This window comes from Podarcis pityusensis (genome assembly GCF_964106645.2).
Source record: "Podarcis pityusensis genome assembly, chromosome: 14".
NCBI classification, from domain to species: domain Eukaryota; kingdom Metazoa; phylum Chordata; class Lepidosauria; order Squamata; family Lacertidae; genus Podarcis; species Podarcis pityusensis.
The window spans coordinates 36,470,536-36,486,346 of NC_138039.1; positions in this window are offsets into that span (position 1 = coordinate 36,470,536).

Sequence of the window (15,811 nt, forward strand, 5' to 3'; positions counted from 1 at the left end):
TGGACTTGAGCGAGTAGGTGTCTGATCTGAGTATCTCGTCCCTTTCTGTGTCACAGGTCTGGAGTGGTGACACTCTTCGGCTGCAATCCTATACACGTCTAGGAGTAAGTGTCACTGAAAACAATGACACTTGGGTCTGAGTAGACCTGCAATGGGTTGTTATGGAGAGGAAAATGTGTCTGGGTCAGAGGAAGAGGGATTATCCGACTGGATTCTCAGCAAAGGTACATGGAAGATGGAAATCCACATTGTAACTTGATCGTGTTTTCCATCATCCTAATGATTGGATCCCGTGCAGTTAGAGGTTTTAGAAAAGGTGTAAAAGGTACTGAATATGCCACGCTGGTACTGGCAGTTAATACTTTCATTTAGTTTAATGGCCCACCAAAACCGAATCAAAAAAGGAAAAAAAAATCGGACACTTCGTACGCACAGAGAGAGTTTCTGAAATGTTTTAGAATTTTGCAGCGTTGGCTGCTATGATATGACACCCCCTCCCAATTTGAAAAACAGTTTAGATTCCTTCTTTACACAAAAGTCCACCTCTGGAAATAAAGTTGTGGTGCTTGTCTCAGTGGAGCACAGGGGTCCATATTCTTTCATAGAGGGTTATCACTGATCTAGAGTGACCGTGGACTTGAATTTAAAAAAAATACATATGCAGAAGTACTTCTTCATTCAAACCGTGGGTTATGGAAGGGAAAGAGAATGGCTTACCTTGGAAGTTTCTGTTTGATTTTAAGGGATTGGACAAATTCACGAAACATAGAGCTATCCATGGCTATGGGCCATGACTGATTGAATATAGAGCCTTGTGATTTTCCAAAAGCATTTGACGGGCCAGAATGCTGTTCTCCAAATGGATCGTTAGCCTCTACACCAGGGATCTTTAGTAAACAGAGGAGATTGATCTTTTTGTCTCCCCCTTCCAACCGCTTCAGAGTGAGCATGGCCGAAAAGGCCCACTCCACAGCTGGCATGGGCAGGAATGTAACAGGCAACACCACGTATGCACATCACATGCACATCACGGAACACACAGATGCATACATACAGAAAGACTGACATGGAGACACTAAACACTCCCGAGGCAGATTCCCTCTGAAGTGTTTGCGGATGTATCTCGTTCAGCAGAGGGCAATAGTGATTTGCAATAGGTTGGTCCCAAATAACAGTGAATAGAGCCAGTGTAGGGTAGCAGTTAGAGTCTTGAGCTAAGGACCTGGGTTCAAATTCCCATGAAGCCGTGAAGCAGCCTTGGGCCAGTCACTTCTGTTCAGCCTAACCAACCTCACAGGGTTGTTATGAAGATGAAGTATGAGGAGAACTATATATGCCACCTGGAGTTCTTGTAGGAAAGGCAGAATACTAATACTAATACTAATGGTAGACCTTCAGCTGATCACTACCTTAGCCTGACATTCTTCATCTGCAAAATAGGAGTATTAATTGGTTCCCTTTCATCTTTGTTCAGGTTTGTGTTGGAATATCTGATGCCTTATAACTCAGATGCCAATTTAGAGACACAGTGTATGGCTCTTGGTACAGTATATTATTGAGTATTATTGCTCCCCGCTGTCGCTTTTTGCATCTGGTGGACCTGGGAGTTCCTAGAGGAAAGCAAAAAACAAAGTAGATCCCACAAGACTCAGTCTGCCCAGCCCTGATCTAGTCTGTGACCAGCTGTGTGTGTGTGTCTGCCTATAAAGCAATATGTTTGGTACTCTATGAGTTAGGGTAGCCACAGTGAATCCCTTTGCGCATGTGTGCGGGTGCGCTATTGATGTGATATAAGGTGTGAGAGGGAGAAAGGGAATTTCTTCTGTACACATTGCTCCTCTTACCTTCAAATGGATATGATCCGCCTCATCTAACTTTAAAGGCGGGTAACTGAGCAAGACCTACTCTCGCCCCCTGCTGTGCCCAGTAGGGAGATATACCAGGGACCTCCTACAGGCGGAAGAGATGCTCTGCCGTGGTTTCACCGCCGTGTAGTGAAACAGAAAATCGGTGTTGTCGGGTTTCCAGCAGACGGGGGTGTATATCTTACCTTCTCCTCTCCAGATCTCCCCTCCATTGGTCTGTAACGTATTGTACTGTATTGTAGTGGAGATCAATCTGGCTAGAAGCCCTGGTCCTTTGGACGTTTCAGGTTGCGACCTTATCTCTGCTTAAAGGTAAAGGTAAAGGGACCCCTGACCATTAGGTCCAGTCGTGACCGACTCTGGGGTTGCGGCACTCATCTCGCTTTACTGGCCGAGGGAGCCGGCTTACAGCTTCTGGGTCATGTGGCCAGCATGACAAACCTGCTTCTGGCGAACCAGAGCAGTGCATGGAAACGCCGTTTACCTTCCCGCCGGAGCGGTACCTATTTATCTACTTGCACTTTGACGTGCTTTCGAACTGCTAGGTTGGCAGGAGCAGGGACCAGCAACGGGAGCTCACCCCCTCGCCGGGATTCGAACCACCGACCTTCTGATCAGCAAGCCCTAGGCTCTGTGGTTTAACCCACAGCGCCACCCGCGTCCCTATCTCTGCTTACCTGACAATAAACCCCACTGAACTAGAGATGGCTTTTCTTTTGAGGAGGCAAGGCGTCTAGGAACGCGCTGCTGGGCGGGTAAGCGCTGCTTCTGTTTGTTTTGAAACTTTGGGCAACGTTACTCAGAAAAGACCCATTGAAAAGGCGTGTGTGATGTGGCTGTTAGGGTGCCGGACTAGGACCTGGGAGATCAGGGTTCAAATCCCCACTCCGCCATGAAGCTCACGGAGCTAGTCATTGCTCCTTAGCCTACCCTACCTCAGAGGGCTGTTGTGGGGATTAAATGAGGAAGGGGAGAACCATGTAGGGCCGCCTTGAGCTCCTTGCAGAAAAAGGTGGGATATAAAAGCAGTGAATAAACGATCAACAAAGAAGCTGTATTATACCGGTCAGACCAAGGTGCATCTCGCTCAGTATTGCCCACACTGACTGGCAGCTGCTCTCCATGATTTCAGGCAAGGGTTTCTCCCATCTGGAGAGGCCAAGGATGAACCTGGGACCCTTCCGCACATAAAGCAGAGCGAGGCCCTTTCCCCTGCCAGCTCAGGTCCATTCATGCCAGTGGGTTTACTCCGAGTAAACAGGGACGGCATCTGCGCGCGCGTGTGCGCGTCATGCCAGCTCCCGCACAGTCACCCTAATATTTTCAAAATACGTGGATCTCCCCTCCTTCGCGTCCAGCCTGCATCTTCAGAGATCAGCTCCTGCGATCTACTCTCTAGGGAAGCCACAGGGAGCCCTTCTATTCTCTCAGGTTTGGGGGAGCTAGGAAGCACCTTCGCTAATGGGATCTTACCCATTCCCATCTTCCTCTTTGCCAACCAGCAAAGGGGGAGGCTGAGAATAGTGGGGGGGGCGGGGAGAAGACAGCAAGAGCCAGACCAACCCCCCCCCCCAAACGCTCGCGGGCAGCCATTTTGTGGCAGGTGCCTCTTCCAGCAATGCCAGGCGGAGGCTGTGCCTGCAGGCCAATTAGACGGCGCGTACGGCAAAGATCTGCCTGCCTTCTCTCCCTGCCCCCCCATTTCCAAGAAGGAGTTAATTCTTTCCCAGCCGCTTCTAAAGGGGGAGGGGGAAGGGGAGGGAGGCAGGCAGGGGAAGTGGGGGGAGGGGAGCCACCTTCTCCTGACTGGGCGCCCACGTTAGGAAATATATTACCTTCGCCAGCTCCACGCCGTTCTCCGGGCCGGAGAGAAACATGCAAATGAGGCAATTTGCATGCTATTAGCATGAGGCCGATAGGGGAGGGGGGTGGTCGCCGGCGCAGCAGCGGGTGGAAAGGGGAAGGGAGGGAGGAAAGAAAGAAAGAAAGAAAGGAGGAAGAGGAAGCGAAAACACACAAACACCGGCCATTAGAAACGGAGATGCAAACAGGGAATACAAAGCCCGTGTGAATGTGCGGGTCACGTGTCCTCTGTAGATCCTGAATGTTGTTGTTGTTGTTGTTAGCAAGGTGGTAGAGGCTTATGCCCAGCAATCAAGGCAGAAAGCGGTGGAAGAAACAGGATAAGAGCTCCCAGTCCCCCTTCCTCTCAAGTAATCCATCTCCAGGAAAAAATAAAACAGGAGCAAATCAAGCTGGCTCTGCAGGTGAAGAAAAAGCCTTGCGAGTCAGCTGAGAGAGAGGAGCCTTGCTGAGGGAGTTGCTTGCTGAGCCAGCCTTCTTTTCCTTACCTCCTTCGACCTTCGCCACATTTGTAACCCGGGGAGGCGCCCCATGGGATCTTAGAATTGTAGAGTTGGAAGGGACCCCGAGGGTCGTGTAGTCCAGCCCCCTGCAATTCAAGGATCTCAACCCGTTGCTCCAGTCGTCCGAGGTAGATCGGGAGGATAATGGTTTGGCACAAGGAGGGCAGGGAGCCCTGGTGGCTAGGGCTGGTTTCTGCTACTTTCTTCCTGGTAGGAACACGGGAAACGGCCTTACACGGAATCGGAGCCATGGGCCCATCAAGCTCCGTATTGGTTACACTAACTGGTAGCCGCTTCAGGCAGGGGAGCCTCACCCCCAGCCCTAACTGGAGATATCGGGGTTCGAACCTGGGGTCTTCTGGGTGGGAGGCAGATGCTCTACGTCTGACCTACAGCCTTTCCCACATCTCGTTGTTCAGAACCATCGTTGAAGGAGACCAGCTCTCAGGCTTATTTAATAATTATGGAGGAGGGGGAGTTTTTGACATGTTGTTGTTTAGTCGTTTAGTCCGACTCTCCGTGACCCCATGGACCAGAGCACGCCAGGCACTCCTGTCTTCCACTGCCTCCCGCAGTTTGGTCAAACTCATGCTGGTAGCTTCGAAAACACTATCCAACCATCTCGTCCTCTGCCGTCCCCTTCTCCTTGTGCCCTCCATCTTTCCCAGCATCAGGGTCTTTTCCAGGGAGTCTTCTCTTCTCATGAGGTGGCCAAAGTATTGGAGCCTCAGCTTCACGATCTGTCCTTCCAGTGAGCACTCAGGGCTGATTTCCTTAAGAATGGAGAGGTTTGATCTTCTTGCAGTCCATGGGACTCTCAAGAGTCTCCTCCAGCACCATAATTCAAAAGCATCAATTCTTCGGCGATCAGCCTTCTTTATGGTCCAGCTCTCACTTCCATACATCAATACTGGGGAAACCATAGCTTTAACTATACGGACCTTTGTTGGCAAGGTGATGTCTCTGCTTTTTAAGATGCTGTCTAGGTTTTTGACATAGGCCCATTTTATTCCGCACCAGGGGTGCCAACGCGAATATAATATTGGAGGGACCCAAGTAAGTAAGACCCACCCCTATAATTAATCACACGACACAGTGCACACACACTATTTGAATGGCAATGCCCATCAATTTTGGGGGAGCGACGACACCCTCAAATATTTTATTGTGGGGGGCGAAGACCCCTCGGCTCCTAGGAGTTGGCTCCTATGTTCCACACCCATCTCCAGCACCTACTAAACACTCCATCTTCAATACAGCTATTAAAGAGGCAGTGCCCCTCGTGCAGAGGTAACACGAACCCAGCCCCCAGTTCAATTTTGAACCTTTGATGCGGGGTAGAGGCAGAGGTATCCTTCAAATGCCTCTGCACGTACGTATAGACAGGCACAAAACGGGATGGGGTGTCGTTCATTTGTGTTCCGGCATCTCCTTTCATAGTTACATAGAAAGAGATTTGTGGGTTTTGCGCGCAGTAAAGTCAGCTTGTCACGAAGGGAAGAGAAAACACTACCTGATACGGGCAGCAAATGTGTTGTGGTGGTTAGAGCATCGGCCTAGGAATGGGGTGCCCCGAGTTCAAATTTCTGCTCCGGCGTGAAGCTCACTGTGTGAACTTTGGATAATCCTTACCTCTGAAACTAACCCTACTTTCAAGGTTGCTGTAAGGAGGACGCTGTCTTGAGCCCTTTGGAAGTAAATATAATAATAGGAGGCATTTTCTGACGTCTTCTTTGCGTGTGTGTATGTTTTACTAACCTGGATTTTCCTTTTAGATTTGTTGTTTTGATAAGTTTTCCCCCGTTGCTGCTTTATTGGGTTTGTAAACCTTTTTGATGACCATTATGATCAAAAAGCGAAATAAGTCATGTAAACAGTCCTACTATTTACTGCTAAATAACATTCTCTCTGCTTCCCAGAATTTTAAAGATGGAAGGGTCTCTTTCACAATTCCGTCTCTGAGGCTGCAATCCTAACCTTCCATACCCGAGAGTAAGGCCCACTGAGTTCAACAGGACTTCTGAGTAGGCATGGTTAGGCTCGCGCTGTTCGCCATTGCTTTTCTCGACATTCCTTGGTGGTACATAGCGTGCAAGCTTGCGAATTAACACAGAGTTCTTGGCCTAGAATGTTTTACCGAACTAGCGCTAAAGTAAAAGAAACTCATTTGGAGTTTTGTTAATGGTCAAGGTGAGGGCAGAGATATTTGGGAGCGCCAAAGGGGTCTCCTAATCTGTCCAAGCATTCCCTCTAAGGAGTTTCGTGCTTGCAGGTGGATTAGAAACGGGTGCCAGCCTCGTCTGGGTCTACTCCTTCAGAGGAGAAAGACACAGACATCAATTCTACATTTGTTTCAATGTGTACCGCTTAGAACTGATAAAAGCGACCCCCCCTTTCACCCAACACACACCACATCGTCACCACGATGCCCCATAATCTCCATAAAAAAATCATGTGCACCTGAATAAGTTTCTAGATCTCATGTTTACGGGACATTAGGTTCCCTTATAGCTAAATAGTGTAGTTTTGAAATATGGAGCATACGATAACAAACAACCTTCCGCTCAACCATTTGATAAAGAGCATCTCTGAGCACAAACAGAATGCAGGTCATTTACCACTAAGTAACCACAGCCAATCTCTACACACCTGTTTCCAGGTCGGCAAGATGGAAGTTTTCCGCCAAAGCTTCGGTAAAAAGCTGTTCAAGAGCGAGCTTTTGATGTTCAGGCATCGCTATCTGTCTAATCTAGCCTACCGAATCCCTAACCTAAAACCCAAGTTTGCAGGTGTAAAGTTGCCCACGACCATCTCTAATATAGCCTTCGTCTCTCCCATCCCTTTGTGGCCGTCCCAATCGAAAATCCAGGGCAGGCTTGTGGCACCTTAAAGATTTAAAAACGCATCGGTGCGCAAACCTTGCCAAGGAATCCAGGATGGTTGGTTTTGATGCTTCAAACTTGAAACACGACTACGTCTCTTAAAACCGAGTCCTCGTTGATTTCAAGGGGACATGAAAAGTGCTTGACTTTGTCTGGAATCCTGCCCTTAGAATTCAAGCTCCCGGGAGGCAGGGATCTGATTGATTTTGCTTTTATCCTTAAAATGCAATGGTGATCTAATAACGGTGATGATGGTAACAACGACCCGTTTCCTCCGAGGCGCTCAGGGTTCTTCCCCTCCACATTTTATCCTCGCAAAAAAAAAAAAAGGTGAAATAATTTGGGCTGAGAGGCAGGGACTGGTCCAAGGCGAACCTCGTGACCGAGTGGGGAGTTGAATCCATATCTCTCTAATCTGACACTCTAACCTTGTGGTTCCCCAGGCGGTTACCTGTCTAGAACCTAACCTGCTTAGTTTCAGCACTGCCTCCCCGGAACCTTGCTTCTAAAGACACACAGGCATGCTGTAGATCAGCGTTTCCCAAACTTGTGTCTCCTGCTGTTGTTTTTTTTTTTAAGACTACAATTCCCATCATCCCTGACCACAAGTCCTGCTAGCAAGGGATGATGGGAGTTGTAGTCCCAAGTTTGGGAAACTCTGCTGTAGACTTTGATTATACCTGCCTCGCCAGCTCTGCGCCTCCTTCTTATTGCTCTATCTAACATAGCTGAGGTATCTTCTTCTGTCTGTCTGTCCATCCATCCTGCCCTGGTCTTTCTATCTGATCGCATCTGTTATCTTATCTGTCATCATCCTGATTACTAATAGGAAGGTCCGCTGCACAGTATACCTGAAAGAGCGTCTCCACCCCCATCGTTCAGCCCGGACACTGAGGTCCAGCTCCGAGGGCTTTCTGGCGGTTCCCTCACTGCGAGAAGTGAGGTTACAGGGAACCAGGCAGAGGTCCTTCTCGGTAGTGGCGCCTGCCCTGTGGAATCACCTCCCATCAGATGTCAAGGAAATAAACAACTATACAACTTTTAGAAGACATTTGAAGGCAGCCCTGTTTAGGGAAGTTTTTAATCGTTGTTTTATTGTGTTTTTAATATTCTGTTGGGAGCTGCCCAGAGTGGTTGGGAAAACCCAGCCAGATGAGTGCGGTATAGAAGAAGAAGAAGAAGAAGAAGAAGAAGAAGAAGAAGAAGAAGAAGAAGAAGAAGAAGAAGAAGAAGAAGCAGCAGCAGCAGCAGCAGCGGCGGAGCGTTTCAGGCAGAAGGTCTCAAGTTCATCCCTGGGGTCTCCACGCAGGATGAAACCATTGCCATGAAAACCTGGAGAGGTGTTGCCCGTCAGTGTGGAGTGTAGATGAGCGAGGTGGGCCACTAGTCTGATTCAGTATAAGGCAACTTCCTATGTTCCATTCTGTCTATCCGTGATGTGGACCCGGAGAGGGCAAATGCGGACCTCCGAGCTTCTCTCTCCGGCCCTTCTGACTCTATCCAGGCCATGCGCTTTCCCTCCCCCTTTACCAATCCTGAGCGCACCCTCCTTGTTTGTGTGTTTTGACTGGCTGTGCCCTTGAACTCTGATCACTCTTCTTGTTCGCCCGGATGGAGGCGATGTAAGCGTGTGTAGACAGTAACCTATTGCCCAAAGGTCCAATTCACATGCATTGCTCCACTTGCTTTTGGTTCTGGTTCTGCTCACGCCTGCCACGTGGTCCCCAGAAGGCTTCGTAGGAGGGGAATATGGCGCGCGCGGGGGCGGGGGGAAATGTTCCCTAAATCTGATGTAGCGCAATTAAATGCATCGCTTTATAAATTTCCTTGGAAATCTAGCCAGATAGAAGAGTCTCTTTGGCCCACCAGCTCACTTTGTGGTGTTAAACCCCCCCCCAAACCAACATTTACTCCTTTCTTGAAAAGTGAGTTCCAGATAAACAATGCGGGGGTGGGGTGGGGTTGGAAAGAGCCGGATTAAGGCATTTAGATACCCTAAGCATTGAAAATATTGTGGTACCTCCACATATGTAATTCAAAATAAAAATAACACTAAAATAAAATTTTAATTTTCGAAATGAGAACAGAAAAAAGGGGGGAGGGATGTGTAGTCTAATTCCCCCCCATGCTGACTACTTCGATGCTTTTTTAAAAAACACCAAAAGTCAAAATCTTTATTTTATTTTATTTTTTAAAACTTCTTTTTTAATGCCTTTGCTTTGCTGTTGTCCTGGCTCGTGTTTCGTCTCTCTATTGGGTATTCCAATATTGGGGTTGGGGGGGTTAGGTTGTTCGTGCGTGTATTCATTTCCCCTCCAGAGCCAGAGAGCTTATCTACTAAGAGCCTCCTGTGCTTGTGAAGAGGTCCAAATTTGGGACTCGGGCTACCCTCGCCCCCATATTCTTCCTAACGAAGAATGATGCTTTCTTCTTCTCCCCCTTCCCCTGGTCTGAAGAACTCCAGCAAAGGGCCCTTGTCTCTGCCCCCAGAGAACAAAACTCAGAGGTCCCCCTCGCGTTCTTTGCGCTCACCTCTCCAGCCTGAGATTAAGCGCAATTTGCGCCGGCTTCCTCCGAGGGGTGGGGGGCTCTTCGCTGCACCTGCTCGGCCTTAAAGTGCATTTGACGAGCAAAATACACACAGACACACACAGACACGTGGTTTGAATGGCGATTGCCCAAGTACCTGCTTTATGAATCAACACCAGCGCTTCCCCCCCAAAGGTACTTAAAAGCTCTTTGTGCGGTGGAAATTGGCCCTTTGGCTTCAAACCTCTCTCCTGGTTCCATCTTCTCCCCAAGAGGAACGTTCCTAATTGGTCTCCAGAATCAGTCCTCTCCAGGTTCTTGGCGCGGTGTGTGTGTGCATATTTATTTTTATTTTTAAAGGAGCGGCTCTCGTGTAAACACTGGCTGGAACCTCTTGTTTGTAAAATAAACGAAGCCTTTCTCCCTGGGCTTGACTTCGCTTTCCTGATTGCCAGAAGGTGGTGGCCGGGCCTGTTTGTGGTTCAGTTTTTGGAGAGCACTTCTTAGACCAGCGAGTGAAGAGCACTTCACAGCTTAACCCTAAAGGCTTACTCGGAAGTAAGCCCTGCTCTACTCGATGGGGTGTGCATAAGGCTCCGCCCAATTTATCTATTCGGCTTCTTCAGTCAAAGCATTTGGGGAAAATTCTAATGAAATAGCTTTCGTCTTCTTCTTCTTCTTCTTCTTCTTCTTCTTCTTCTTCTTCTTCTATTATTATTATTATTATTATTGCTTTAGGCTTAAATTTTTAAATTACATTTATTATATTATTAAATTTATTATCACTGCAAGTTCACTGCACATCTGAATGGCGGAAGTTAAGCACACCTCTCTCCTAAAGCGATGGAACAAACTTTGGCCTGGTAATCCCAACACCACTAATAAAAATAATAATCATAAAGCGCTCGAATCCATGCTGCACAGTAATGAAAATACGATAGAACCTGCCTGGAGGTTTAGAAACTATAAGGGCAAGCCTGGGTGCGAGAGGCACGTGGGTTTAAAACAAATTCATGTTATTTTAATAGTCGTGATTTCACTTTTATAGTTGAGTAAAAATACGCATCACAGGTGCTTGTATTTTAAAAATTCTTTGGAGAACTAATTTCGCTCCTGATGGGTCCATATGCTTGTTCCTGAATCGTACCTTCTTCTTCCTCCACCCATAGTATTCTTTGCAGCGTTTCTGGGGCTGGGGGGGGGGGCAAGGATTTCTCCAGTATCCCGATCCTTGACCATTTGCGTCCTTGACCACTTTGGAAGCATCGCTGGGGCTGAAAATCTCAGAGACGTGAAGCTAACCAAACGGACCTCGTCCTTGCGTGGAAAGTAAACCAAAGGGCAGTGCTTTTCAGCAGATGACTGGGAAAGGTCTAAAAAGGAGATTTTTGTTAACTGGGGCGGCAAATTTGGTTCGTCCCCCGTAGAAAAGGATGAATGAAACAAATTCAAACTGAAGATTTGGAGGAGGTGGTCGGAAAGGGCTCTTACTTTCATATACTGTATTGCATTGGAGCTTTCCCAGAGGCTATTTGGCTGCCGACCACATTCGTTCTTTTGGAACCTTTTGCGGGTTTTCTAGGTATAACTTAAGCATGAATACGCAAAGTTAGGACTATTATATTCGCTCTGTGGTAAGGAATGGGGAATCTGTCTCCTTCTGATGACTTAAGCACTGATCAGACGATTTGTCCAACTGGGATAGAATTATGATCCGTATTAGGAATTATGGAGATACCAATATTATTTTTCTTCATAAGACTGGACTCCGTGGTTTTGCACATACCGCAATCCTTACTGCGTTTTGGGTGCATTCCGCAGTCCTCTGGAGCTCGGCCAGACAATTTTCCTCGACGTAAGAGGCATTGGATCGCGCGCATTGTTTTACACCAGCCGTCCAAAAACGAGTGAGAATCCATACTCCCACAACCGCCCCCTCCACATATTCCAGATAAAGATATTTGCAGCTCAAGCCTGAGTGTGTCTACTCAGAAGTAAGTCGCAATGCGTTCAATTCGACTCATTTCTGGGTACAGGAGCGAGTAAAGGACTGCAGCCTCTCAGTGCGACCCTAGCCCTTTGATCTCAATAGCTTATATTTTCCAAATCTCTTTGTATAGGTTCTCACTTTTTGTATCCTTGTATTTGCAATATACGAGGCATTGGGTTGTCATCATTGCTACCCCTACTTAGCGCAGACCCATTGAAGTGACCGAACATGACTAACATAGATCCATTAATTTCACTTGGTCTACTCTTAGCAGGATTGGGTCGACTACAACTCCAGAGCCAGACATATGTTGCAATCCTCTACATATTTACTCAGAAGTAAGCTCCACTTACTTCAGTGGGACTTACTCCTAGATAAGCGTGTCTACGATTGCAGCCTTAAACATTTCTCGATCTCCTTAATTCCAACTGTATAGATTATTTTTTTAGGTTCTCTCATTGATGAAGTACTTAACGTTATAGATTATGTTGCTAAAACACTTTTTTAAAATGGAAATTGGAGCACCTTTCCTAATAGGAAATTAAATTATATTTTTCTGAAGTTTAGAAAAAGACGAATTTACATAATAAAAAGAAGAATTTGAGACGATATTCCCCACTCCCTTCTTCACATAACACTGTGACTTAAGATCACCCGGTGAAACTGACTGGCAGTGTACTCGGGACAGACAAAGCTAGTAGTTTTGCCACACAGCACATTAATTTAGCTTATGGAATTCCCTGCCACCAGATGTTAAGTTGGCCAGTGGCTTCGATGTTTTGAAAGTTCACATGGAGTAGCTCTGTTGGTGGCTGCTGGCGATGTGAGAACTGCATGGAAGAAAGCAGAAAAAATACAGAAACAGAAAAACTTTTGAGTAACAGACGCAGGAGACAAACAATGGGCGAGGACAGTGATTTATTTGTTTATTTGCCATACTTATACTTCCACCTTTCCTCCAAAGAGCTCAAGGCTTTCAGCCTTTCACACAAGACATCCATCACTCAACCTAATCAGTCTCTCATCTCAATTTACATCAATCGCAAGGTTGTTGTGAGAATAAAATGGGAACGGTATGTTTCTGTGTACTTATGTGACAGCCATGTACGCTGTCTCTAACTCTTTGGAGAAAATACAGGCTGTAAAGCAGAATTAATCCATATTTTTAAGTGGGTTTCTCTGCTGCTTTCCGTGCCTTTGTGTGCGTGATTGTCGATTTCTTTGTAAATTACGATCTTTTAAAAATGGTTTTTAATTGTATATGCTGTGTCCATGCCGTGTATTCATCCAGAGACACTGTTGTGCTGGTTTTGTTTCCTGTTTAAAGGGCGAAATATGAGGATTGATTTAGTTCCTGGGCGGCTATCCTGTGACTCTCCATACGTCGATGTACTCCAGCTCCCATCATCCCTGCTCGCTGGCCCCTGCAAGCTGAGGCTGATGGGAATTGGAGTCCCAGAGCAACTAGAGGACCACAGGCTCTCGCCTGATTTCATTACCAAAGCTGATAAAAACTTAGGGAGAGCCTCCTGTTTTGACAGGACATTTAGGAATCTCGGAAGCTGCCATATTATACCGAGTCAGACTCTTGAGGGGTTTCAGGCAGGGGTCTCTAACTAGCCCTACCAGGAGATGCTGAGGATTGAACCTGGAACCTTCTGCATGCCAAGCAGGTGCTCTGCTACAGAGACACGACCATTCCCCAGTTAGGACCTCCGAAACTTAGCAACAAAACAAGCTGCCTTATATTCTAGCTTCATAATGTCTACACTGACTGGCAGCATCTCCCCCAGGGTTCCAGGGCAGAAGTCTCTCCAGGTCCCAGCCCTACCTGGAAACTCCAGGGATTGAACTTGGGACCTTCATTTCACTTTTAGTTTGTATACCGCCTTTCTATGTTACTATACATAAGGCGGTTTGCAACAACAAAATATATAACCGAAGTCACACACCTTCTGCCTGCCTAGTAGATCTTCTCCACTGAGCTACGGCCCTTCCCAGGCTGAAAAGGACCTGCCTCCTGCATGGGCGTAGCCAAGAGGAGACAGGGAGGGGCAGCTGCCCCATATAAATCAATAAAAATCAATAAAATACATAAAAACTGAGGTTCTGCTTCCCAGCAAAAGGCCTGCCCCCCCCCCAAAAAATCCTGGCCTCCTGTCGCTGTCGCTAGGTTTCTCAAAGAGAGGGACAGTTCTGATTTGAAGGAGGGACTGTGACCTGACCCCTTCGAAGACAAATAGCACCCGTGGGCAAACAGGTTGATTTGCAACGTGTGCGCCAAAACCTCTTTTCCGGGCAAACGCAACTCAACAAGTTGTTCAGACCCAGGGCTGTAATCTAGCTCTCGTTGCCTTTAAAGGCGTCGGACCTAGATCCAGGCTGTAAAACTAAACCCACTTACCTGGGAGTAAGCCCCGTTGAATTCAACAGGGTTTACGTCCGAGTAGAGGTGGTTGGAATTGCCTCGTCGGTCGCGCTTGGAGTAGAGCCATGGGAATCAAGTGACTCGCCAATAACGTGTCCCATCGATTTCCGTGGGTTTGTTTCTAAAGTATGATCTAGACTGGGACTCCGACCCCCGATCTTTTAAAACCCGGCACCTCTCTTGAAAAGGGGGGACGGGACAGGAAACACCATCTGACGCCCCCCTTTAATTCAAGCATATAGCCCACCTTTCTATCCTGCAGGGATTTAGGAATGAAAATATCAAAGAAGCGCAACGTCGCAAAGCTGCACAAAAGCAAACACAAATATGAATACTAGGAAAGTACACATATATAATCCGGCCCCAGATTATTCAACCTAAACCTTGGAGAAGCTGGGCCCTTTTGCAGCAGAATCTTCAAATAAGTCTCCGAAACTCCCGTCAGATTTGGCTTTCAGTCTTTGATAGGTTTCTGATCACTAGTTGATTCCCCCCAGGTCTATAAGGGTCTATAAGCGGTGACACGGCAGGGAAACTGGCCAGGGGACCAGCGTTGAAGAGCCTCACCTTTTCAGACCGCACTTTTTTTTTTAATAGAAAAAGAGACATTTGAGAATACTAGGTGGGGTCCGAATGGGCTCTCTCATTATATCCCATAATATGTTAATAATACGCACACACATGCACACATTATCATAAAAGCTAGTTTCACTCAGAAGCCTTTAAACAAAATTTACTTCTAAAAAGAGACAGCGATCTATCGATATGATTCTTCGCTCTTTAAAATCTTATTTGCCTCGCAGACATTTTTTTTTTTTTTTTTTTTTTAGTGGAGACTTCTAAAAGAAACCGGACACAGTTCAACCACATTTTGAACCACTATATCACGTGCGTGTGCATCTATATCTGAGAGAGAGCGAAAGCTAAACACGCGGTTAATTTCCTCAGTGCCAGTGGGATAGCGAGGACTTACTTTTGGCTAGCTGTTTCTCTAAAGTAATGCGTATACTGTACATATTATAATACAGAAGCGAAACCGAAACCAGCAGAGCGGAGGAATCAAGGGAGGAAAAAAAACTTTCGCTTTTACAAAGAAAAGGGAATGATTTGCGTGTGAGCAATACAACCCAATCCCATCCTATTTTACCACTGCCAAACAACCCCTATAGATATGGTTTAGGAAGCCTCGGTTACATATGCCCGTAAATTTATTTTTTTAGGGTATGACAGGAATAAAGTAAAACTGAAAGGGGGAAAAAATCTCACGAAAAGTGAGTATGGTGTCTGTACGTTTTGCCCCACATCTCAGGTTCTATGTTTTTGGGGTTTTTTTTAAAGAAATGAAGGCTGGGAATCTGGGAATTGTGGCTCATTGGAAGCCCCTTTCATTCTCAGTCATTTTCGTCCTGGTTTTACGGAGCAAAGAGTTCATCCGTTTTCTCTGCCCATTCATAACAAACAAACAAAAAATGTCTTAAAGAACTAGCTGGGAGGGCGGAAGGGAGTCAGGATCCCATCCTGCAGAATTCTGGTGTCCACCCGACGAAACTTCCAGAGGAGTAGAAAGAGAGAAAAAAGAGAGTGAGGAAACGTTTTCTGCCTGGGGCAGGCCGAGCAGAGCTGAAGGAAAACGCACCTCGCTTCTCCTCCTCCCGGCATCCAAATTATCTCCATCTCAAAGGATCCTTTCCGAGGCATCTACGTTCCAAGGGAGAGGAAGTGGACACTGCATCCCAGCTTGGAGTTCGCGC